Source organism: Alligator sinensis, unplaced genomic scaffold, assembly GCF_000455745.1.
Source record: "Alligator sinensis unplaced genomic scaffold, ASM45574v1 scaffold1048_1, whole genome shotgun sequence".
NCBI lineage: Eukaryota > Metazoa > Chordata > Crocodylia > Alligatoridae > Alligator > Alligator sinensis.
In genome coordinates this window covers 147,847-159,829 of record NW_005842736.1, presented here as the reverse complement: position 1 = coordinate 159,829, position 11,983 = coordinate 147,847, and the positions used below count along the sequence as shown (strand labels likewise).

Here is an 11,983-nt window from a genome sequence, read left to right as displayed (position 1 = left end):
ATGCCTGGTGAGAGCCATCCTGGCCATAGTCGGGGAGATCTCCGTGAACTGCATCGTCCTGGGCTGCGAGAGCCAGATGCACTCCGACATTGTTATCATGAACGAAGAGGCCAAAAAGATCGTGATAATGGATGTGACCATCCCTTTCAAGGACCGGCATCAAGCCTTCACCAATACCTGGGCTTGCAAGTAGGAGAGGTACACCCTGCTGGCCAACTTCCTGAGGGGCCACAGCTATGACATGACAGTCGATGTGCTCATCGTGGGAACACTCGAAGCCTGGAATCCTAGCAATGAGAGTGTCCTGCGTGCCTGCTGCGTCTCCTGTCACTACGCCAAGCTGATGTGCTGCCTCATGGTGTCCAACGTGATTTGCTAGTTTCGTGACATCTATGTGGAGCACATCACGGGCCACCTCAATGTAAGAGCACAGTACATCGACCCGCCAGACTGATTGCCACTGGACTGGATCCAGAGGAGACCACCTGAACCCCCCTCTGCACCTGATGGACTTTGAGAGGAATCATCAACAAGAGACCACCCCACACCACCTGAAGAGGACCCCCACGATGACACACTATATGGACTGAGAAACTCTTTTCAACCTACTTCCTCCACCATTGCAGACCATTGTATGGGTCTATATGTATCTACCCTCCTTATCTCTGTGTCGTGAGCCCCCAACCCCCGGGCTTAGTTGGCTAACATTTGTATTTTCTGTAACCTAGTTCTGTTCCCTTCCCCACCCCCATCCCTCCTATGTTGGTCCCTCGCTCAGGCGATCTGTATTTCCCTACTGACTTTTTGTCATCTTTTTGGGTTCATAACTGTTAACATCTACTAATACAATTCAATTCTTTCTGGTTCAAATACAGTTAATAATTCACATTTACATTCTGAGCTTAGTTAACAAGTTTGTTGATACTTGAGCCAAAGTAGAATTTAGCTTCTTCTTACATGGTTTTTATTTTGATAGTATGCCCAAGTAATTAATCTAATGATCACTTTTCGTAGTTAACATGAGGTAGATAGATTGACTACTCAGAGAACTGATCTGTTGAATAGTTGGCCAGATTCACGTGGTTTTTCTGTTCACAATAGCACTTAAAAACACAGACAACTTTGATTATTATGCAGTATTCAGAAATGTTTTGTATTAATACTATAATTCGCTATCAGCTTTTATCACCAGAACTATCCCGAGTTGACAGCTCATCTAGTTTGTTGTCCAATTCAAGGTATTCCAAGTCCCTCCTTCAACCATATCCCAGCATGGCACTTGTAGTCTTCTGGGGCATCTTTTCCAGGTTCCTGGAATATTTTAGCATAGGCTAAAGGTCATTCTACTTCAGTAATTTGCATCCAATTGCAGTCCATGAATATTTGAGTTGCAGAAGCTTTAAGACACAATGCAAAGCCAGTTAGTTTGTTCATGTTTTTCATTGAACAGAAAAGGTTAGTGCACTCACAGCAAAGCCAGGAGCTATAGCGTACTGAGTCTTTTTAAGAGACCAATGCATTATGTTATAACTGTAAATGGAATTTAATTTGCGGGACATCAGAATGATTGCATGGTATATAAATTATTTAAATATTAGGTAACTTGCTATTTTGAGCAGAGAGTCTATTTGAAAGGTGGTTCTTTTTCAGAAACTGAAGGACTAGCTGAATCTGTAAACCCTATAAAATAAAGTTATTTCTACCTAATCACACATCACTGAAATCACTAAGAACTTTGCCAGCCATTTCAGTGAGTAGAAAATATGATGATTGCAGTTAACTTTTATTGTAGATTAACAGAAATGTTGACACTACAAATATGAAGTAATAGAGCAAAGCAAGACTATATTGTTAATTAGTTAAAGTAGGCATACTATAAAAATTTAGTTTTGTCCTAGTTGCCATTTCAATATATTTAATGACTCTGGGCCCCAATCCTGCAATGGATTATGTCAGTAGGGCTCAAATTTGTGGCCCTGCAGGCCAGAAAAGTATCATAGCATTGGTTCATGGGCCAAATTGGGTCCACATGGCCAGACTGGCTCACTGTGGCCTTGACTGACCCCTGCATGCTGGGATTGGGAGCCTTGCACTGCTCCCACCCAGCTCCATGTGCTGGGATTGAAGCCTCTGGACTTCACACTGCCTCACCTGGCCTGGCATGGTAGAATCAGGGCCCTGTGCAGCCCTTCATTCCTGGACCTAGGGCACAGGGCTGTGGCTTACAGGGCTCCTCACAAACCCATGAGGAGGCCCACAGGCTGGATGACTTGGCACTGGCGGTCAGATGTGGCCTATGGGCCAGAAGTTGAGTTCCTTTGGATTACTTAAATGGACTCCTGGGTCCATGTTGAGCTTCACTAATGTGGTCAGTGGTGCCTTACATAGGTGCACTGCTATAGACATGCTATACTGCAACTATAGTTTGCAATCTGCAAGAACAGATGTCATCTAGAGAAATGTGGATAGTTAAAAAAATAAATAAATAAGCTAAATAAAACTCCTTGCAATGTACTTCAGACTCATAGCTGAGCCCTTGACTCAATTACACTTTAACCTCAGAGCTGTCCAGCTTTTAAGCCCCCTGATGGCAGCACGAGATGAGATACGGGCATCAGGCTGCGTGCTGTGCAAATGTGGCGGGGACCAAAAAACAGCAGCTGAGGGAGTAGGGGCCGGACAGGAGCCTGGGGGCCACAACTTAATCTCTTAGAAGCCAAATGTGGCTTGTGCACAGCCAGTTGGATAGCCCTGATCTAACTGAAATCAGTGAGGGAATTTCTGTTGACTTTGCTGAGAGTTGGATCTACACTATTTTGAGACGGGGTGGGTCTAATGTAATGAAATGATTGAAGATTAAACTGATTCACCTTTTACAAGAAAGCCATTTCAAATTACTTGATTTCTGAAAAACTGCATCCATTACTAAATTAGGGCCAAAAGAGATTCAGGTTGTAGACAGACAAAAGCACTTTAAAATTATGATGCTTTAGAGATTATCTGCTGTAACCATTTCATCTGTTATTCCATTACACTCCAAGTGGAAGCTAAACCATTGTTATTTTAAACATACATTATTAAGGTTTAAAGTTATAGTGATTTAGCTGCAACATGCTAGTATGGGCAGAAAAGTTGCATTGGTTACACCAGCGTGGTCCCAGTTGATCCTTTTAAAATGCTTTATTGTTATGTTTGTCCACTGGTTTAGAGCACTGCAGTACTGTATACGTTAAATTGTATTGGAATCAGCAGAATATAACCATGTGCATACAGTTAGACACATACTTGAGAGCTGTGCTCAATTGGAGCTTTTATCAGTATTCTTCTGTTCCGTGTAGCACAGCTAGGAGCAAACTTACCCTTTAACGTTTCTTTTATCAGCAATCTGTTCTCCGAAATAGTGTGGTTACCAGGGATCCAAGTTTTCCATTTGCTGCAGAAAAATGTGGATTTTGCCCTTAATGGAGAAAAATGCAGATTTTGTCCTTTAAAGTATAATCATAGATTTCTCCTTTAAAGGAGAAAAATGTGGGAAACCACAGATATCCTCTTCAAGGCTTGCAGTGTTCTAGCCTGCAAGGGGCTGCTTGGAGCTGGGGGGGGGGGGGGGTAGCAGGATGTGGGGGTGCCACATACGTGTGCATGCACACACATGCACGTAGCAGACAGGCAGCGTGGTGGAGAGCAGCTCCCTCCAGGTAAGTCTGTGGGGGTGAGATGGGGGAGGGGGACACAGGCTATGCACTGCAGAGATGGAGGGGGCACAGGCGATGTGTCTGGGGAACAGGAGGCATAGGTGACATGGTGGGGAGGCCAAGGCAATGCGGCAGGGAGGGCATATGCCCCCCAAGATTTCTGCACCCACAGCAGGGCACAGGGCTGCAGCAGGGCCAGACCAGCTACAGGCAGGAGCCACCTTTGCGGCCTAGTGGGTGGGACCAGGCACGGGAGGGAGTGCTGTGTCACCAGCCCTGGCAGCAGCAGGGGCACAACTCCTTGCCTTGCCATGGCGGTGCATTGCTCCTTGCCACATAGGTTCCTGCCCGCTGGGCCATGGAGGTGGCTCCTGCCCAGAGCTGGTCCGGCCCCGCTGCAGCCCTGCACCCCACTGTGTGTACGGAAATCTCGGGGGGGCATCTGCCCCTCCCGCTACATCACCTGTGTGCTCCCTGCGCACAGGTGATGTGGCGCAGGTGTGGCATATGTCACCTGTGCCCACACCCACTCCCTTTATCACATGCTAGGGGTGCTGTCGGCTGTGAGTGAGAGACACCAGCAGGGCCGGGCGGGGGCGGGGGAGTGGGGAGGGGCGAGTGTGGGTCAGGTGTGAAGGGCCACCGGCAGGGCCAGGAGACTGTGGGTCAGGAGGGCGGGGGTGGGGGGGGGGGGCTGGGGCTTTGGGGGGGGGGGGAGGGGGCTGTGGCTTGGGAGTGAGGGGCAATGATGGCATGGGCAAGAGCCAGGCACTAGTGTATCAGGGCTGCTCAGTGCCACAAAATAGTGGGGCAGGTATGGGGAACAGCTGGACCCACATCCTGGTGAGCACAGGGGGTAAGGCAAGCTCTGACTTTCTACGATAAAAAAATGAAATGAAATGCCAAAATATATACGTATTTAACATTTATTTTATAATAATGATTGAGGCACTGGTAGACTTCCAAATTGCTTTAAAATTATAAATATATCAGTAAAACATTGTGTTCAACTGATACCTGTGTGTGTGTGCGTGTGTGTGTGTGTGTGTGTATAGTGACATTTCATTTTAATAGTGTAAAAACATGGATTTTGTGAGTTTTTAATCAGAATTTAGGATTCTTTATCAGAGAATTTAGGATTTTTAAACACAGAAAACCAAGATCCCTGGTGGTTACTTTGGTCAGCCAGTTTCTCTTTTATGTTAAATTCAAGGTTAACAATGTCTATATTCCATAGGACATTTTCATATAACTTTAAATTCTAAGTAAATCAAAATTATGTCCCAACATACTTTGAATTTTTTACTTGATTTTTAACATGTTGTGACTATGGATGTTTATAGATTACTCTTGTTGAGGAAAATAAAAGAATAAGACAGACGAATAAGACACAAGCAGCAGTTTTTGCTTATGTTTGCTTGTGAACCAGTTTTTTGTTAAAAGTTGAAGTTTCGGTTTCAAGATGTCTCTTGTCAGAGTTCTGACTAAACATTTTTATTTTCCAGAGTTGTTTAGAAAAGAGTTTAATTCTTTAATCTGTCTGTTTATTTAATGTTTCTTAATATGTTTTTTAACATACCAAGTAGTTAGTGATGGTATTGCATTGGGCACTCTAACTATGGATTTCCTGAAATTGGTGCATAAAAAACCAGAACCACTATGCTGAATTAACCCTGTTTTCTGCATCTAGTATAGACAATTGCTCTTCTCTTATGTGGGTTGGTGTTCTTCAGACTTACTGTTTTAATGGAAAAATGTAAAAAATTAATCATATATAAACAATGCTTAGTTTGTATCTAAAATAAATAAATGAAAGAAGAAAAAGCCCATGGTTAATTATATTAAACTCAACCTGACCTGTTATCCTATTTGACTTCTCAGATTCTCATTGAGAATGTCGATTATTGGATGTATAAGAGATGGAGAGCATATTGTTTACAGTGAAGATCTTTTAAAATCTGCTTTTTAGACAGCAACGGTAAGTTGAAATTCATATATATATATATATATAGTGTGTGTGTGTACACACATGCATGCAAACATAAATTATGTTAGGTTGGGGGTTTTTTTTGGTTGGTTGATTTGGTTTTGTTTCAAAGCTAAGCAAGAAAAGGGCAGTACCAAAAGTTAGGAAGACCAATTCAACTCCTCAGAAGTGTGAAAGTCCATAATAAAATTTATTAACAACTTAAAAAATAAGCGATATGGAAGCAGAGACTGAGGGGTTCTCTCCTTTTGGTTTGAAAAATGTGAATTCATATTCAGTTAGCCTTCCCTCAGTCTTGCAGTTTTCTACAGCAGCCATCACTGCAATGTGTGCAACTCATCAAAAACAATATGTTATATTAGAATATGAAGGGTAGCCATCGGAGGTTTTATTATGGTGTTTGGACTAAGGAAAGAAGAAATTGTAAACAAATATGCAAGGTAAAATATAGTGGTCAGTTTTCTTACGGCTTAGGGTATTTTTTGGATTTTAGTTGTGTAATTCATTTTAATTGGAGGCATGCCTCTAAAGCACAGCTTGTGATCTACCTTTTATTTACTCTAATGTCTATGGACTCTACTAATCAAAATAAGTGTCATGTCCTCAGGAGATGTTCTGTCCATTATACTTGGTATATGGAATAAGTACTGAAAACTTTATATTCTTTTTCAGCCTGAACAGTTAAGCTGCTTTTAGATAATAAAAGTAGATCTGATTTTTTCCTGTTTGATTCTTCTTGTTTTTACATTTGATCTATGACAATATATGGAATTTACTGAAGATAGTGTTGAAAAGTATTAATAGTACACTTTATTGGTAAGCAATCAAAACATTCTTATTAGGGCTGTCAAACTATTAAAAAAATTCATCATGATTAGTTGTATGATTAAAAAAATAATCACAATTAATCGTGATTTAAATTACACAGCTAAAAATCAAAATTATGCACAGAAAAACTCAAATTTTGCAAAATTATGCAGGTACTTTTGTATGGTTGTGGGGTGGATGTGGGGTATTTGTGGAAATTTGTGAGGGTGTGGAGGGCTGTGGGTGTGTATTTGGGGTTTGGAGCTTGGAAAGGGGGGGGTCCTGTATGACCTGGCAGGGTGCGGGGTACTGTGGATCAGGAGTGAGGGGCAGCAGGGGCGCTGTGACTTGGGAGTGAGGGGTAGACACGCACACACCGCACCAAGCAGGCAAAACTGTGGAGAAGGGGAGGAGAGGGGGCAGATCGAGGTTCCCATGGTGAGGGAGTGGGGTAGGAGCTAGAGTAAATGGGGCCCCAGGGCCAGGGCAGGTCATGGAACAGAGCCATGGGTGGCTTGGCCAGGTGTAGGTGAGGCACAGATCCTGCTGCATGCACCCCCAGAGCCCTAGCTCACCTCCACCCTGCACACAAATCCGAGAGGCACATGCCCCCTGTGCCTCCCCCAGGGGTGCGTGCAGTGGTGTGAGCTGCACCCCTTATGCCCTTGGACGAGCTGCTCCTACCTCACTCCCTCCCTCACCATGGGGGCCGCAATCTGCCCCCTTGCCCCTTCCCTCCCCCACATCCCTTCTCCCTCACAGACTTACCTGCCTGGTGATGCTCTACACACCACCCAGGCTGCATTCCTGGCCACGAGCAGGCTGTGGCTGCAGCTGCTCATCTGCCTGTGACTTTTCACCTGACCCCCAAGCCCCCCTGCTGCAGCAGCCCGGAGCCCACGCCCGTGCTGCTCTGCAGTCCTCTGTGCTGCCACTATTGCCACTCTGGGCAGCCTGCTGACAGTATTGGAGCAGAGCCCAGGTATGGGCTCTGAAACCACATGTGCAATTAATGTGTTAAAAAAATTAACATGAGCACCGATTAACATGTTAATCACACATGCTAACTGCGATTAATTGACAGCCTTAATTCTTATAATATAATTGATTTCTAATGAGCTAGATTTAATTGACTTGCAATTAAATGCATGTCTTTCTAATTCTGTAGAAATTGCACGCAGTACCTCATTCTTGGGCCCAACTTCTTAAATATAGTAATAAAGTATCAAGTTTCAATTTTATACTCTTTCATCATTATTACAGTTACCAAATAAGTTCTGATTTAAAAAAAAAAAAAAAAAAGGGGACTGTGTGACACTACTCAGTTAAATTTTTTAAAGAATAAAATATCTTTGCCAAGCACTTCTCCCTCCATAACCCCACTCCATGAAGATCTGAGCATCTCCCAAAATCTCTCATTGGAAGAGTAAATTAATAGTCCAGTAAAGTAACCAAATTATCCTCGTGTTTTAAATTATGAGACACGGGAGGACATTGAGGATGAATGGAAGAAAACAAGCATCTGGCCAGGTGTTCTCTGCTCTCTGCTGAAGTATAGTTCTGTTCTGAAAAGGAAATATTTAAAAATTGCATCTTTCTCAGCAGATCTTCTCCCTTTGTATCTAGATATTACTCAGTCACACATGCTTGCTCCAGTGATGAAAATATTTTACTACTCTTGACCCCCAGTAAAAACCCCGATCTGGGAAAGTGCACTGGAATTTTTTTCTGGTTCATGCAGCAACCCAAGTATTCAGTTCCAGTTTATGAACTACTTGTTTAACCTCTTTATCTTCAAACTACAGCATCAGTTTCAATTTTCCAAACCCAGTGATGGCAGCTGCTGTAACTGAGGGCATAATTTGAAGGTAGTGGAGCACTAGAAGCTGAAAGAATTTGACCTGTAGAATCTTGAATTGTGGAATACGTAAGCCAGAAAGAATGCGGCTCAGCTTTCAGACTCCAGACTGACTAGCAGTGAGACAGAAAACATATGTTGCTTTTAAACTGGGAAAACTGATGCAGAAATCAGTGAAACAGGTTACATTATTTTCCCTAAATCAGTTTCTCGAGTAAAGCTGCATGTTAAGTAGTTAAAGGCTAAGTTATCTACAAGTCCAAAACATGATTTGCCAGTGTGGTATTCCAGTATCAAGTAAAATGTTCCTTCACAACCTCCAAAAGTATGAGACCTAAGATAGTCATTTTTCATCCCACTTATTCTACCTACCTTCCCAACAAGAGCCATGTTTCTCTCGAGCTTATTTGATTGTCACTCCATTACTGCCATAGAAAAAGAGACCAAGTAAGGACCAGTACTGTCATACTTAGTATAACATTGTATTGCCTATAGATCACTTGACAGAGCCCTTTATTGGTTTATAATTTCTTTATGAATGTTACAATTTGAAGCTTTGGTGGGAGGGTATTTTTATTTCGTAAAAAAAAGAGATTTTTAAAGTTTAAGAACTTCCACATCTATGTGCAGATAGGAGTATATTTGTTTAAAGTGTATGTTCTTAGGATGGGTACTCGTAAACTCTAGTAAGTGAGTTCACTGTAATTCAGTCCTCCTCTCTCTCCTTGGCTGAATAAAAGTAATATAATACTGGCCTGACTGCAGTTTTAGCTGTTTGTTTTCTTTCAGATAATACATTTCAGGTTGCAAATAAGTGTATATTATTTCATGCGAATTAACTTTCTGTGGTAAATTTCCATCCTTCATTGTAAAATTGTCTGGGCTATGCTGTGGTGGTTCTTCATTTAATTTCCATGAAAAAACTAATATAACAAAACATGACTCCAATGTAAAATTTGTTTGTGTAGCATTTCTGATCTATATGTATATACTGTCTATAGATTACATAAGTAATACTTTACATGAGTAGTCTATAGAAAGTTATTTTTAGGTACGTTTTTGTCCTGATATTTACAAAGCTACTTGAAATTGATACTTTCTTTTATTTTAGGTATTTTAATTCTTACTAGTCTTCAGGTATCCATCAGACATTTCATGCATTTTCCGTCATTTTGGTAAATATTTATACATATACTCAAAGCTTGATAGCTGGACAGTCCTTCACCAAAACAGACTTCATATACACAGGAACCTTCCTAGTTGTACAATGTGCAGTCAGTTTGAGTAAAATACATTTGTACATGTAAGTAAAATACTCCAAACTTCCATTAGCTAGAAACTGTTTTTCATTATCAGAAATTGTACCATCCTGTAGAACACAATTAAAGTTGTTTCTTTCTCAAACATTTATTTTGCCTACATGTTGTGTAAGTAAACCACAAAGCTATTTCATTTTACACACAGTGACATTTCAAGAGGCATCTTACATTTGTTAAATATTTTATAATCGATGCCAAGTAATAATGATATCCTTGCCTAGCATAAAAAGAGACCATATAGTTCTTTCATATTACAAAAAACAAGGCAGATTTGTTTGCTGTTTTTTCAGTTCCTCTGTAAAACCTGCGTTGGTTGTGATATTTGAATAACTATGGTCTGAGGTTTACTAGACAAGTAGCAAGCTGAGACTTCTGATTTGTTTGCTTTGTATTTCCTCATTTCCTTAGCCTCTCCCATTGGTCTCTTTCTCCTGTTGTATTGTGTCTAACACCTAGAATGCCTGCTCTCACAAGCAAAATTTTCATTTTGTTTGTAACTTAAGAGTTTGTAACTTTTCCAAATCCCTGTAGTTAGGTCTGTTTCAAGACGGAATGAACACTTCAAGATTTCCTTCCAGGTTATGCCATGGTCAGGTGAAACTTCATCTCTCTTTGTCAAGCTAATCATATTTTACTTCATACCAAGTTTGCTTTTATTTGAAATATCTAAACACAAATGTGCTTGTTCCAAATCGTGTTGAGTTATGCAAGCTAAGTATAATATTTGCTTAAATTGGCAGTCTTATATTTTTGGCAAAAAAATTAATCAGTTTTTAGTGCTGAATGCTTTTCATTTTTTTTTTAGAACTTTTTTCATTGCTTATTCTGCATTTGGAGGCTATAGTCTCTGGTGCACTGTTTTTCATGTGCAGTGCAAGACTTTACGCAGCGCAACACAATGAAAGCTGATCTATTTAGTGGAAAGTTTGTCCAGCTTGGCAAACTGATTTTTTGTCTTGCATTGTTTAGGCATCCCTGATCTGTCAGGGAAGATTGCATTTTATAAATCAGTGTTTCTTGACCTTGCTAGACTCAAGGCATCCCTTGCTAGACTCGAGGCACCCCTTGAAAAATGGCAGCTCTAAGTTTTCACTGACTTTTTGACTACAGAAATATAATAAATAAATTATTGTTACAGAGAGCTCAAAAGACCACAATAGGTCAGCGTGTTTTAACACTGTGGATTCCTGTTTGAAATCTCTGAATTTATCTTATGAATCATGTTTGCATAGCTAACAGTACTAACTTTGTGTGGTACCCTTGAAAGGATCTCAAGGCACCTCTTGATGCCTTGACATAATGGTTGAGATCACTATTCAAGGTCTTTACCTATGCAATAAAAATTGTGAATTTTTTCAACTTACAACTTACAAAACTAGATTTTGGAGTGGCCAGCTTGGGACAGGGCTGACAGAGCATCAAGGCTGGGACCGACCCAATTTCACATTAGTAGAAAAGTAATTGATACATCTTTATACTTTCTCAGCTTTTTCTAGTCCTTGTTTTATTGTAAAGGTGCAAAACTTACTCTAGTATTGTTCATGTACAGGGTAGATTTATTTTAAATCAAATCGATTTTAAATCACTGGCCAGGGAGCCTTGATTTAATCATTGTTTTCTACAGCAAGTGCATTCTTATTGTTTTGATATGCTCTATTCATTTAACTTCTTGAAACTTTGCACTTTGAGAGAGGTAAGGGCTTGACTCTTTGTACACAAACGCGCAGAGAGACGATAGGATAGGTAATTTCTATATACTGCTGTTAACAAGAATATTATCTCTAGAGACACAGTTTGAGAAATGAAACTAAGCATCACAGGACATGTGTACACGTGAATTTACACATGCCTAAACTTAATGCGCCTTAGCCTAAGACACAGTAAGGCGATTTAGGTGCATGCCTACAGGTGCATGCCTTAAGGCTTCTTAATGCGGCTCACTGGGCCAGTGTGTTTGCAGTGCTCTGGGCAGCACCCTGGACATCTCCTTGCACACACAGCTGCACCAGGGCATGTGGGGAGTGGGCAGGTGCCACACTGGGAAAGTGGCCAGGGGCAGTGCAAACAATGAGCGCATTCCTGGCCGGGGAGCATAGAGAAAGGTGCAGGGTGTGCTCATGGGCTTCAGGGTCTGTCAGTGGCACATGCGGAGCTGGGGCCATTGGATTGCAGCCAGAGGCATTTCGGCTTCAAGTAAACAGAAAGTATGTCCAAGCCCCCAGGCCATGTCTAGTGACCTCGAGGCAGCTGCACCCAGTGCTGGGCCTGGCCATGTACCAAGCAAGCTACCCACCAGTGTCCCAAAGCCCACAGTGGC

General features: G+C 41.6%; 1 protein-coding gene across 8 annotated transcripts in view; it reads left to right on the top strand.

Annotated features, from left to right (window-relative positions):
• The window catches only part of LOC102368983 (methyl-CpG-binding domain protein 5), a 235,939-nt gene that overhangs the window by 92,713 nt on the left and 131,243 nt on the right, over nt 1–11,983 (top strand). For all 8 annotated transcript variants that reach the window (XM_025216384.1, XM_025216383.1, XM_025216377.1 and 5 more), the window contains one exon: nt 5,577–5,673. The gene's annotated coding sequence lies outside the window, so the exon portion shown is untranslated. The remainder of the gene's footprint in view (nt 1–5,576; nt 5,674–11,983) is intronic.